Genomic DNA, 13,077 nt, shown 5'->3' on the forward strand with positions numbered 1-13,077 from the left:
AGTTATTTTGAGCCAGTAGCAGATTCTGAATTATATTTCCTAATTTCCAGTTTATCACAATATCTATCCAAACATTTTCACTACTTCATGAATTGTGTATATTTATTTAATGAGAACTTTTTCTGTAGTTAATGCTTGTAGGAAAACAAATCCATCTCTTTAATGTTAGAAACCTGCCTTTCATTTAAAAATGGATGATCAGCATCATACATTTAGCAAATGTGTTCTTCTTTTATTTCCACATTTGATAGGTAATGCTCATTACAGGTATGTATCCTTTATTAAATTAATAAAGTAAAAATAGAGAGACATGAATCTAGCCACTCAGGAGGCTGGGATTTGAGAATCTCAGTTCAAAGCCAGTCTGGGCGGGAAAGTCCAATTATCTACCAGGAAACTGGAAGTGACACGGTGGCTCAAGTGGTAGAGCACTAGCCTTGAGCTCAAGAGCTCAGGGACAGCACCGAGGTCCAGAATTCATCCCTGTGACCAAATATATATATATATATATATATATATACACACACACACACACACACACACACACACACACACACACACACATTTTTTTAAAGCTGCCCCTCAGGCCCTGAGCGTCTTGAAATTGGAGTCCTCTTTGGAACAGATTAATGCCTTTATTTTGGAGACTTTATGAAGCCTGAGATTACATCCCAGCTCAACGGCTAGATGTCAGTCTCTTTCATAAAGTGAATTTTGAAACACATGGTTGAAAAGAAAGTTGCATTGGATTAAGACATTTCCATAATCAGAAAAACTAACATTACTTTTTTTACTTTATTACTACTTATAAAACAAAAACAAGTTATGAAAATATTTTCCTCTCAAGATATAGAAATTACAGTCTTTGCAAAATATATACACCATAATGGTTATAATACATAGCCTTGTATATATCTTGGCTATTATAGGTAGTTAAGAATCAGACTCTGTAAAGGTTGGAAAAAGAAACATTTTCTCCAACTTCAGTCATGTATTGTGGCATTCAAGTCCTTAAGCCACATTGTTGATACAAAACATATTCATACACAGGTATGAAATTTAACTTCTAATGTTGCAGAGACTATTTGGGCAGGAAAGAAAATTAGGGTTAAGCCACCTTATGTAGTTCTAGGACTATTCCCTTTCCACATTTTACCATGGAACCAAGAAGACCATAGAAACCCAGGTTGGGCAGGGCAGATCTCCTTCCCGCCATCCCTACCTATGGAGCAGAGCTCCTATGAGATGATTTCTAAGACACATGGGAACTGTAAACTGCTGTTGATTCTACAATTATCTAAGACATTTGCAGAAAGTTTTTACAAGTCTGTATTCCCACACTGTAAGTTAGGTTAAAGTGTGATTGGGATGATTCACTTAAATAGCTTTTATTTAGGATTTGTCGCTTGAGATCGTTGTAAAAGATCCTTTCTCACCAAGACCTAAGTCCATTAAGGCAGTCCTTTCTTTGGAAGAGTTTTTAGGAAGAGAAACTCTACAGACTGAGATAGTGACAGAGGCTGTGTCTGTCAGAGTTAGAGGCCATTAAGGCCTCATTAGTAAAGGGTTCACTATGACCAAGATTCAAAAGAACGCATACCCCATGCACTGACTAATCTTCGGTTCCATTCTTACCTAGGCTCCATGTTCTCTCAGCAAAGTACTGGCCGATGATGCTCCAAGTTACGGAACATAGGGTCTCAATTCATGATCTTACGCATCATCATGGTGGCCCCTGACCATCAAAACCATGCTGCACTATTAGAAGTTACCAGATTGTTTTTCTTACACAAAAAAAACTATGAAAGTCAATCAACTGTGGATTAACAAGTCTTTACATTTAACGTAATATGTGAGTTTTATTACTATGTTATGTTTAATAGCAGAACTGTACTTTTAAAAAGTTATTTTGAAAATAGTCCAAAGTTCTATGAGTGTTTTAATGGGTAAGGAAGCTACTTGGTGGGTCCATGGGTTTGATAAGTGAATATGGTAACACATTTTGGGAATTTCCTATGGTTCAACTTAATAAAATCCTGAGAAAATTACCTGGCATCACACTAAAAATTCACTGAAAATATATAGAAAATCACATTTAAGTGAGGAGAAAACTTCAAGATAAAAATATGCACACCGATCATGCCAAGATTTCTATCCTGTGATTTAGAAACTGAAAATCTTGGAATGTTAAAAAAAAAAAACAAAAGCGAACACAGTTTCTGTATAACAGAATATTCAAATTACAAAACAGCTTCCATTGTCAATACCACTGAAACAGAGAACTGAAACACAAAAAAGGCAATTGAAAAGCCTTTTCAATAGGTTACTTATAAAAATTCCAGCATCAAAACAAACAGGCACAAATGAGTTAAAAGTATAATAATCGTTTATAAAATCCTTAAAAATAAGGCTGATTCATTGGTATAGTACTATACCAACAAGTTAATTAAACAGCAGTAAGTAGGCAACTATACCAAGTTTCAGCTTTGGCTTACTAAATGGAATTATGTTGCAAATGAATGGTTAACGTAATACTAGTTATGGCAGCATTTTCAATAGGTTTCTTAGGTTCTACACTACTAAATGAGTATCTAAGCTGGGTGTGGTGGTGCATAGCCACAATTCCAGCTCTCAGGAGGATGCGGCAGTATTATGAGTTCCAGGCCAACCTGGATTAAATATAAGGAAAAGCTGTCTCAAAAAAGAAAATGAAACAAAACAAACAAACAAACAAAAAAAAAAAAATCCAGGCACTGGTGGCTTATGAAAGTAATCCCAGCCACTCAGGAGGCTGAAGTCTAAAGGTTTATGGTTCAAAGCCAGCCTGGGCAAGAAAGTCTGTAAGAGACTCTTCTCTCCAATTAACCACCAAGAAGCCAGAAGTGGAGCAATGGCTCAAGTGGCAGAGCGTTATCCTTGAGCAAAAAGCTAAGAGAAAGCGCCCAGGCCCTGAGTTTAAGCCCCAGCAATGGCACCAAAAAATAAAATAAAATAATAATACTAAAAGAAAAAAAGAATATGTAAAATTTCCCATACCCATATCTCATCTGTACCAAAAAATACATTTAAAATTACATATATTAGAGTCATAAAAAATGGTGCATTCTTCAGATGAGCTCTTCTCTTAATTATGCCTCACAACAACAAAAGAAAACCAAAGCAAAACCAAAAGCTACCCCAAAAATTTGCCAGGTCAAACAAATTGGCTATTCTCATTAAACATACACCATATTAAAAATGATAGCTTATAAAATTTATCAAACATCAACGAATAAATGCAGACTTTTCAGATGTGTAGGGGTGTGTGTGTGTGTGTGTGTGTGTGTGTGTGTGCATATGTCCATGTGTGATGTGTCTAAACTGAGTGATGGTGTACTTGGGAGGAAAAAAAAATCTCTTCATCTCAACCATGATGATTCATTTGGAACTCTGGAGCCATTTCCGAAGAGCTGCTCCAGTACTACTGGCTACGACACAGAGAGCGCCACCCACTGTCCACCAGGTGGGCACATCATTGAAGAAAATAATCTGAAAGATAAAAACAAAGACCACATCCATTGTCTTCATCATTGCTACGAGTCCTGCCTTTTCTATTTGCAGTGCTTTTGTCATGACTATCTGACCCCCCAAACCTAGGAGCCCGATTCATATGAGAAACAACTGTCCAGCCCACAGTGAGGAAGACTCACTCCCCAAGTATCAAGAGGACAATGATGCTTTCAAGAAGGCCGAGGATGACATAATACCAAATGCTGAGAAAGGAGTCCACAGATTTTCCCACTTTCCTCAGGAGGACTAGAGTCCTCGCCGCCAGCACAGCATGTCCACTGGCTGCAAAGGTCCCTTGAAGGTGGGCGGAGTAGTTTTTTTCTACCCCTGCAGTACTGGAACCAAACACAAATGGCGGCCTCACAATAAGGATCACTCCAGTGATGGCGACAAGGTGAAGAAAGCATCCCCAAGGCTATACTTTTCCTTGAGAAATATGCAAGCAAATAGCGATGTAAACACTGGACGGCTCAAGGCGACGACTGTGGCATCTGCGAGGGACGTGGTCTGGAAAGCATGGTACACAAGGATCATGGCAGTGGAACCAAGCACTCCTCTGAGAAGGAGGAAAAGTTGCTGATCTTTTGGGCCTATACAACCAGATCGGGCTCCACACTCGAGCCGCACCGCACGGAACCGCAGAGCCGGAGGGCAGGGGGTGTCCGCCGCCGCCTCGGCGTCCTCCCGCATGTCCTATGCCTCCGGGCTCGGCGCGTGGTCCGTCAGCCGCAGCCACCCACACTTCCAAGTTCGCTGGGTCCCTGGGGCTCTCCGGGGGCTCCGTGTCGAGACCCGCACTCGCCCCTCGCCCCTATACACACATTTTTGCTATTGTATATTCATCTGGTGTTCAGTGTGTTGGTGGCACCCAGGTAGCAACTGTTGAATCAAGGGCCTACCTGCCCGTTCACAGAGCTTTCAATTCTCATTCCTTACCTACAGCATGGCAAATGGCACAATGAAGGCGTATATCCTTAATGAATGAGAAACATAAAGAAAAGCATCAGTGAGTGATTCAAAGCGTTTCACAATTATTTTAAAGCAGAGCTAAATCTAAGGCTGATGATTCTGAATACTTAATCGATCTCCCAGCCCCTGTGTAGTTTGCCTTTGAGGGTGGTCTTTCCTTGTTGCTAAGCTAAGTGCAAAGGTTCTCTTGAGGGTTTCATTCCCAATAGACAGCTTCTTCTCATCCCAGTGCCTATGTGTTCCTAAATGTTAAGAAGAGGAAGGGTGGGAGAATGCACTCACAGTGTACACATGTGAAAGTAGAACCATGTAAATTGAGGGGATCCATAGGATTGGGAGAGATGGGGGAGCACAATGAAGGGGGTGACATTGGTCAAGCTGCACTGTACTCAAAGTGACATGTTAAATTAAAAACACATTTAAAGATCTTTTGATGCAACTACTTCAAGATAGTAAAACAAATAAAAGATGAAGATAATAATAAATAAAATACAAAAATGAGCTGGGCACTTGTGGCTCCTAGCTGTAATCCTGGTTACTCAGCAGAATGAGATATTAGGATCGAGGTTTGAAAGCAGCCTGGGCTGGAACGTCTGTGACACGCTTGTCTCCAATGAACCTCACAACAGCCAAAGATGAACCATGCAACTCATGGGTGAAGATTGGACAGAGGAACTGGGAAAGAGTGAGGGGACAGAAGACACTACATGAAAGGAAGTGTACTGTTTACTTAATTCGTGAAATTGTAATCCCTCTGTTCACCAAGTTTGTATTCACCATGAAGTAATTTTTTGAAAAAAAAAATTCAAGAGCATCCAGTCACTGGTGGCACATCCTGTAATACCAGCTATGAAAGGGGATGAGATCTGAAGATTGCAATTCAAAGACAGTCCAGGTATAAAAGCCCATAAGATTCATATCTCCAAGAAACTACTCAGAAAAAGTGGCACTATGACTCAAATTGTAGAATTCTCACCTACCAGAAAAAGAGCTCACAGACACTGCCCAGGCACTGAGTTCAAGTTTCAGGACCAGCTTACATACACACAAACACATTCACAAATACACAAATTACACACACACACACACACACACACAACACACTATAAGATTCAAATACAGATTTTTTTTTTTTGTTTTTTGGCCAGTTCAGGGACTTCGACTCAGGGCCTGAGCACTGTCCCTGGCTTCCTTTTGCTCATGGCCAGCAGTCTGCCACTTGAGCCACAGTGCCACATCTGGCCGTTTTCTGTATATATGGTGCTGGGGAATCGAACCCAGAGCTTCATGTACATGAGGCAAGCACTCCTGCCACTAGGCCATATTCCCATCCCTAAAATATAGATCTGAATCTTCAATGGAGGGTTAAAGTTCTGCCATATCATGAGTTGCAGTGGAATGCTCCTTATAAAAGCTTGAGAAGATTGCAGTGCCTTCCTCTCAACTGTCAGAAGTTAATGATATCCCCAATCTATAATACACAGTCAAGGTACAGTCAGACAACATTAAACTTGTCCTGCTATGGAAACATTTTCTCTCCATTCCCCTTATCCCTAAGTATGCTCAGACATACAGTCATCCAAATAGCTCTGTACTCAAGTATCATGCCTCACCTGCTGGCAGAGAATATGCACCATGGTGGCTCAAATGAAGGTTTTCAGATGTAACTGGATCAGGTTTTTCACATACAAAATGAAAATAACCTTTTTAACAGCAGCAGCATTGAGTTTCAGAAGGAGAACTTTATAGTGACTCTCTGCCCAGCAACTGATGATGCTATCCACTGCGAATATACAGATTGGTTTTTCCTCATTGAAATCATCCAATCCATCACCAAACTCTGAATACCTTGATTCTCCTTACTTAGGCTGTGGATGCGGAGGGGTCACAGCTCTCACTGGGTGAAGATAGTCTACTCCCCTGGCTCTCCTGGTCTCCTCTTTTCCACCATGATGTGCCTGTGGCTTGACTCCCAGGAGAAGCCCACATGGGAGCTCTAACAGTGATAGGGATCATGAAGAGTGCTCCCCTGGTGTGGCCAGGAGCACTCCACATTAATGCCCACCTCAGGGGTAAACTAGTAGGAATTGTGTGAGGAAGGACTTAATGAGGTTGCTCTTTCCAGGCTGAATCCTTTAAAACTTCTGATGGATTTTTAGGTGCATAAGAACTAATTTCCACAAAACCACACAGAGTCTCCATGTTTGCCCTTTGTACTTATGGTGCCTCCAAGGAGACCCCTTGTTCCCAACTCTGTTCAGTGAAACTGCTCCAATATTACATTCCTTTCCCTTCAGGGCCTGACATACTTCCTGGTGCTGCCTCTCCCTGGTTAATGTCCTCCTATGTCAGAACAAGTTTTCAAAGGGAATTGGAAAAGTCTGTCTCTCCTACAGAGCCTATGTGCCATCCCACACAGAATCAGTGATGTGGCTGCCTCTGTCACGGGTGAGGTCATCCCAGAGAAATCTTCCATCAATTTGTCTTTCCCCCTCAGCTACAACCATGTGTATGCCATCTGTGTCCTGTGGGGCAGGTGCTCTGATGGAAGGTGGGGTTAGAGCTCCTGCTTCCTCCTCTAGAGAGCATCCTGTAGCTGAGGTAGAAACCCTTAGTACTTGGAAGGATCCTATCGATAAGGAGAATCTAGAAGTTGTTCTTGGGTGCTCTCAATTTTTTTTACAACATGTTATAAAAATCTAGAATAATATACTACACATTTTAAATCCATTTTGATTCTTCTTTCCCCGACTTTACTGTTTTTTTTGAGGTGATGTACTTTATGGTTATCTTTACGTATGTGAGGCAATAAGTATATTTCCTTGCACATAGTGTAATCTGTTCCCTCATTCTCTCCCATCACCACCCATAGGTTTCCTATTTTCATTGAACTCCACTGCTGCACTTTTTCACCCTTTTTCCATTGATTCTTTGCCCTCCCTCTACCCTCTACCCTCTGACAGATGTACATGTGAGTATACTCTGCACAACTTGAAGATTATATTCAACCGAAAAAGAAAAAGATTTAAAAAAACTTCCTTTGTTTATCTTTGGAGTTGGATTCAGTATATATATATATGAATGAAGTGGCACTTGGGTAATGCACATTTGTTGCTCTCTCTAAGACTATCCCTTTTGGTCTCACTGTATGTGAATACGAAGAATTCTGTGTAATTTGTCATCTCCCTGTTCGTTTTAGATCTAACTAGGTTTTTGGCCATTCCATGTGAATTTTGAGGTTGTTTGTTATCAGGCAGAGTAATCAATTCAAAGTCGATGAACGACCTCAACATCAGTTCAGAAACTTTGAAATTACTGCCAGAAGGACTAGGAGAAATATTGGAATTCATAGGTATAGGTAGAAATTTTTGGAAAGAGTCCTGCAGTATAGCATCTACGAGAGAGACTTGACAAAATGGGAACACATCACTAAAAAGTTTCTGCCAAGATAAGGGTAGAGTTACTCAACTAGAAAAAGAGAATAAAGAACTGAAGAAGGGCCAAGTACACAAAATACACAAGAAGGTCAAGAAATGAACCCCTCCCAAACCTACCAGACCAGTGAGTCAATGAGCAAAGGAACATCTCAGAAGAAGAGACATCTCAGAAGAAGAGGCTAGAACAGCAAAGAAACACAGAAAGAAATGCTCATCATCCCTGGCCATAATGGGAATGCAAATCCAAACAACTCTGGGATTTGATCTCATTTTAGTTAGATTAGCCAGCATCATGAATTCAAACCACAGCAAATGTTGATGGGTGTTGGGCTCTGGCTATCCCTTTAAGGGGTGGTCCTGAGAGGCTGCCCCCTCTCCCGCCCTGGGGCTGCGTGGCTGTTAGCCACTCCTACCCCTCCCGGGTCCAAAACTAGAAGAGGTAGCTAAACCAGCCCGGCCTCCGGTCTGTAAGCACGTGTGTCAAAATGGTGCCCGCCAGGCGCCTAGGGGGCGGTTCTGTGGGATGTGACGTTAGCTTGTGGAGGAGGTCCTAGGGCGCTGCCCTTGGATGGACAGCTCATCAGCCTATCGCTAGTATCTGGTTAGTCCCTCCCCTTCCCGCCATCCTTACTGCTATAAATGTGGTTGTTCTTCCCTGTGCTAATAAACTATAAACAGAAGTTCCAGAAGCTATCCCCAAGACCGTGTGTGTCCTGCATCCTTATTCAGGGGTAAGATGGGGGTGGGGAGGAGAGTGGGGTGTGGGGGGTGGTCATCACGAGTACATGCCGTCTAAGGCTATTACTTAGACCTCACTCCAGCTGTTCCAACCATGGGACGGGGCCGAACACGGGCAAGGGTGAAAGGGGACTACACAGGAGGTAATAAGGCCCCACAGGTGGGGATATGGAAAAAAAGGAATCTTATTGCACTGCTGGTAGGAATATAAACTAGGAACGCCACTCTGGAGAGCAGTTGGGATGTTTCTCATAAGACAAAACTTCCAGCATCCCTAAGACCCAGCCCTACTGCCGGGCTGAATCTACCTCCCGTGTAACCCCTTTCGCCCTCCAGCACGAGCTGCCCGACCAGCAGGCAGTAAGGCTGGAGCGAGGGTTACATGAAAGCCTCGAACCTGTCCTCCCCCTTGACTTACTAAGAACAAAGGCGCGAGACAGGTGGGCTGCTTCCGGGGAAAGCTCCTTGGATTTCTGTTTAATAAGGGGAAGGGCAAATACTCTTATAGCAGTAGTGACGGTGGGAAGGGGAGGGACTTGGAGGGCCTTGCTAGGCACTAGCGATTGGCTAATGAGCTATCCATCCAAGAGAGACACCCTAGGACCTCCTCCAAGGTATACTTCATGTCCCATAGGGTCCCCATCACCCTGGGTACTGCCAGGGCCAAGGTGGCACACATGCTCACAGACAAGAGGCTGGGCTTGTCTAACTCCCTCTCCTGGTTCCGGACGGGAAGGGGGTAGTTGTGGTTATCTTCCACACAGCCCCAGGGCGGGAGGAAAAGCAGCATCTCCAGACCGCCTTCTCCCCTCAATGCCAAGCTGAATCCCCAACACCCTACCACTCCTGGACATCTACCCAGAACATCTAGAGCCAGAATATGATAAAAAACAAAACAAAACACTTGCACATGAGTGTACATTGCTGCTTTGATCACAATAGCAAGATACAGAAACAGCCCAGATGCCCCACAATAGATGAGAGGATCCAAAAAATGTAGAACATACTCATAATGAATATTTACACAACCATTAGAGGAAAACCTTTGTTTGCATTTCTTAGAGTTTATTTTGATAAATATTAGTTTGTGTGACTAGATGCACAAAGGCATTGTGCTTGGCCTTCCTCAGTTATGAATATCCTTCTTTGTATTCCTTCTTTGCTTTCACTTTGCATGAATTCCTAGAGATTTATAAAGGTTGTCATGCCTCTATCTTTTTTAGGCCTAGCTTCCACAAATGAGACAAAACCTCAGTCACTTATCTTTCTGAGTTTTACTTACCTAGATTAACAAGATTAGTCCTAGGTCCATCCATTTTCCTGCAAATGAAATAATAGCATTCTTTCTAATTGCTATGTAAAATTCCATTGTATATAACATGTTTTGGGGTCCACCCATCTATTGTAAGGCATCTGGGCTGTCTCCACATTTTGGCTCTGGTCAATAATACAGCCTCATGGATGTGCAAGTGTCTTTATCATCTACTGGCATTGATGTTCTGTGCAGATGCCCGGGACACGTATGTTTCAGTTGTTTGGGAAGTTCTGTGTGTAGTTTTTTTGAAGACGCTCCAGACTGCCTTCCAGAGTGGTTGTACTAATTTACATTCCCACCAAAAGTGTAATAATATTCCTTTTTCTTCACATCTCCGGTAACATGTGTTGTCGATAGAATTAAGTATGCTGTCCAATCTTACTGGGGTGCTATGGAATCTCAGAATTTTTTTTATTTGTATTTCTTCTTTTTTTTTTTTTATAAGAAGTTACTTTATTCTTATAAAATTTACTACAAATCTTGTTGAAATACAAACCTTTCTTGAGCAGTTCAATATTTACAGTAATTCAAATGCAAACAATTATTTCCATTTGTCAGGCCATACCACAGGTTAATTGGCCCTTTCTTTTTCCTGTGTTTTAAAAAACGCAACATCGCAACTAGGGAGTCATCTTTTTCTCTCAGAGAAGATTCTTCATAGTTATGAGCTATCACATCAAGAAAGCTAAAATGAGGACCCCTTTCTCTTAGCATTTATTCCAGTTTCACATTTAAAAAAACATGCTCAGCACTGGGTGGGTCTCACCTATAATCCTAGCTGCTGAGGAGTTTGATATCTGAATGTTGAGGTTCAAAACCAGCCTGGACAGGAAATTCTGTAAGGCTCTTATCTCCAATTAAGAACACACACACACACACACACACACACACACACACACACACATCCCATATGCATTTGCATCAGTGTGCCCTAGACAGCCAGATCTGCAATCCATTCACTTCTGAGGAGTAAAGGGAGAAAAGCACTGGTGCCAGATTAGACCTGTGTAGTGTGGAACAGGTTGAACAAAGCTAAAATTCAAGAACCAGCTCTCTCTGTATGTATTTCTTTAGCTCCTGGGCCACACCACTGTTGTTTTTTTTTTTTTTTTTTTTCTTGCCAGTCCTGGGGCTTGGACTCAGGGCCTGAGCACTGTCCCTGGTTTCTTTTTGCTCAAGGCTAGCACTCTGCCACTTGAGCCACAGCGCCACTTCTGGCCATTTTCTGTATATGTGGTGCTGGGGAATCGAACCCAGGGCCTCATGTATATGAGGCAGGCACTCTTGCCACTAGGCCATATCCCCAGCCCACACACCACTGTTTTTACTAGGCTTTTGCTAAAATCAGCATTCCGAGACATTGGCATGCCCACAGTTTTGCTGGCACCTTGTTGGGGACACGAATCATAGAAAACGAGGTGGACATGCTTGTTGGTTTCTTCCAATGCCCAACAAAACTCCTCAGCCAAATGGCAGTCAGTTTCTAGGTCTGATGTTTAACATTGCTTTCCACCTGCTTTTCCCTTTGCATCCAGCCACTCCCTCATGTCTGGTTTCTAGAACCCAAGACACTGTTTTCAAGTTCACTGAATAGGCTCTGCTTCCCAGTGACCAGCAGAATGAACTGGTACTTCCTGCTGACCTCTAACCTTCAGTTGCACCATGTTCTAGCTTACCAACTGAGCTAAGCAGGTCACCATTGGTCTAAATGACATGGTAAAAAACAAAAAGATAACAAGCAATAAATCCATAAATAAATAGTACTTCTCTTTTTCAGGAAAGCTTTGCATTAAAGCCCCGCATAGGGAGGAGAAGTACAAGTTTGGGGCCAACCTGGGCTACATAGTATACATAATAGAAACCCGTCTCAAAAAATGGAAAAAAAAAAAGCCCCCTACATTAAAAAATAGCCACTTAAAAACATAAAACTACATAGTACCTCTATAGAACAGGCATAGAGTATTTCTTTGTCAACAGGTTAAAACTGAGAGCAAGAATAAATAAGTGGTTTACCCAAATGATCTGGCAAGTGAGTAGCAGAATAAGTTAAATTTTTAAAAAAATTCTTGATTCTTCTAAAGCTATACTTTTGCCTCTTCACAAGCGAATTGGAGAGGCTCTCCCTAAGAAATACTGTGTGCCTTGGACTTCTGTCCTTGTCACATTAGTTTCTCTTCAGAGAGTTGCGCCTGTTTTAGAGAAAGGAGAACAAGTAGGAAGAGGAAAGAACGAAGGAAAGAATGAATTAGCCTCATCACTCTGAGGCCAGTGTCCACATTTAATGTCTTTGGTTTTCATCTGCAATATGCACAGCACAGCTGAAACATGAACTCCCAGCTCAAGCTCAGTGGAAAGCAGATGGAAAATCCTGATGTAATTCAGTCACGGCCTCTCATGCCTAAGAGATTAATGCACAAAAGCCCTGAGAACTGGCAGAGTTGTCTTGGTAGAGCAGAACCTATACAACAGGACTCGGTAAATCTACCCACCCCTCATTCATCCTGCACCCAAAGTACTAGTTCTATGGGTTTTGTGCAAAAAAGAGTTGATGTAGCTGGTCTGAACGGCCATCCTGAGAAGAGCTTTGCTTACAAGGTTGGCCCACGGCTGGCATCTGGGTAAGTATTGCAGAAGGGTTCTCACTACTACGAAGACTAGCTCACTGAACCTAAACTGTCTGCACAAACAATATGGCTTGTGCTGAACACCTACGGTGCTCTACTGAGTCTATGGTTCTGCTATGTACCAGAAAGAATCTGCCCCCCTCCACCAAAAAATAAGCCTTGGGCACTGAGATTTTAGTGATGTTCCCTGGTAAGGAACAGTTCCAGCACTGTCCTAAGCTCATCCTGTTTAAGCCAAATGGCAGAAGATTCTAGAAGCTGGTGGCTGGTATCCCTTAGACTCTGCCTCAGGTACTTTTCTCCTTTGCTGATTTTTCTTTCTCTCTTCTCACTGTCATATATCAAAGCTGTAAGACTACCTGAATGCTCCTAGCAAAGCACCTGGACTCCCTGCTCGCAGGAGGGTGAGACAGAATGGTCACGAGCTTAAAACCAGCCTGAGCTA

At 42.3% G+C, this 13,077-nt stretch overlaps 1 pseudogene; it reads right to left on the bottom strand.

The window, feature by feature from the left end:
• Nucleotides 1-2,903: 2,903 nt before the first annotated feature.
• On the bottom strand, nt 2,904-4,239 carry LOC125352377 (annotated as a pseudogene).
• Nucleotides 4,240-13,077: the final 8,838 nt, after the last annotated feature.

This window comes from Perognathus longimembris, chromosome 6, assembly GCF_023159225.1.
Source record: "Perognathus longimembris pacificus isolate PPM17 chromosome 6, ASM2315922v1, whole genome shotgun sequence".
Taxonomy (NCBI): Eukaryota; Metazoa; Chordata; class Mammalia; order Rodentia; family Heteromyidae; genus Perognathus; species Perognathus longimembris.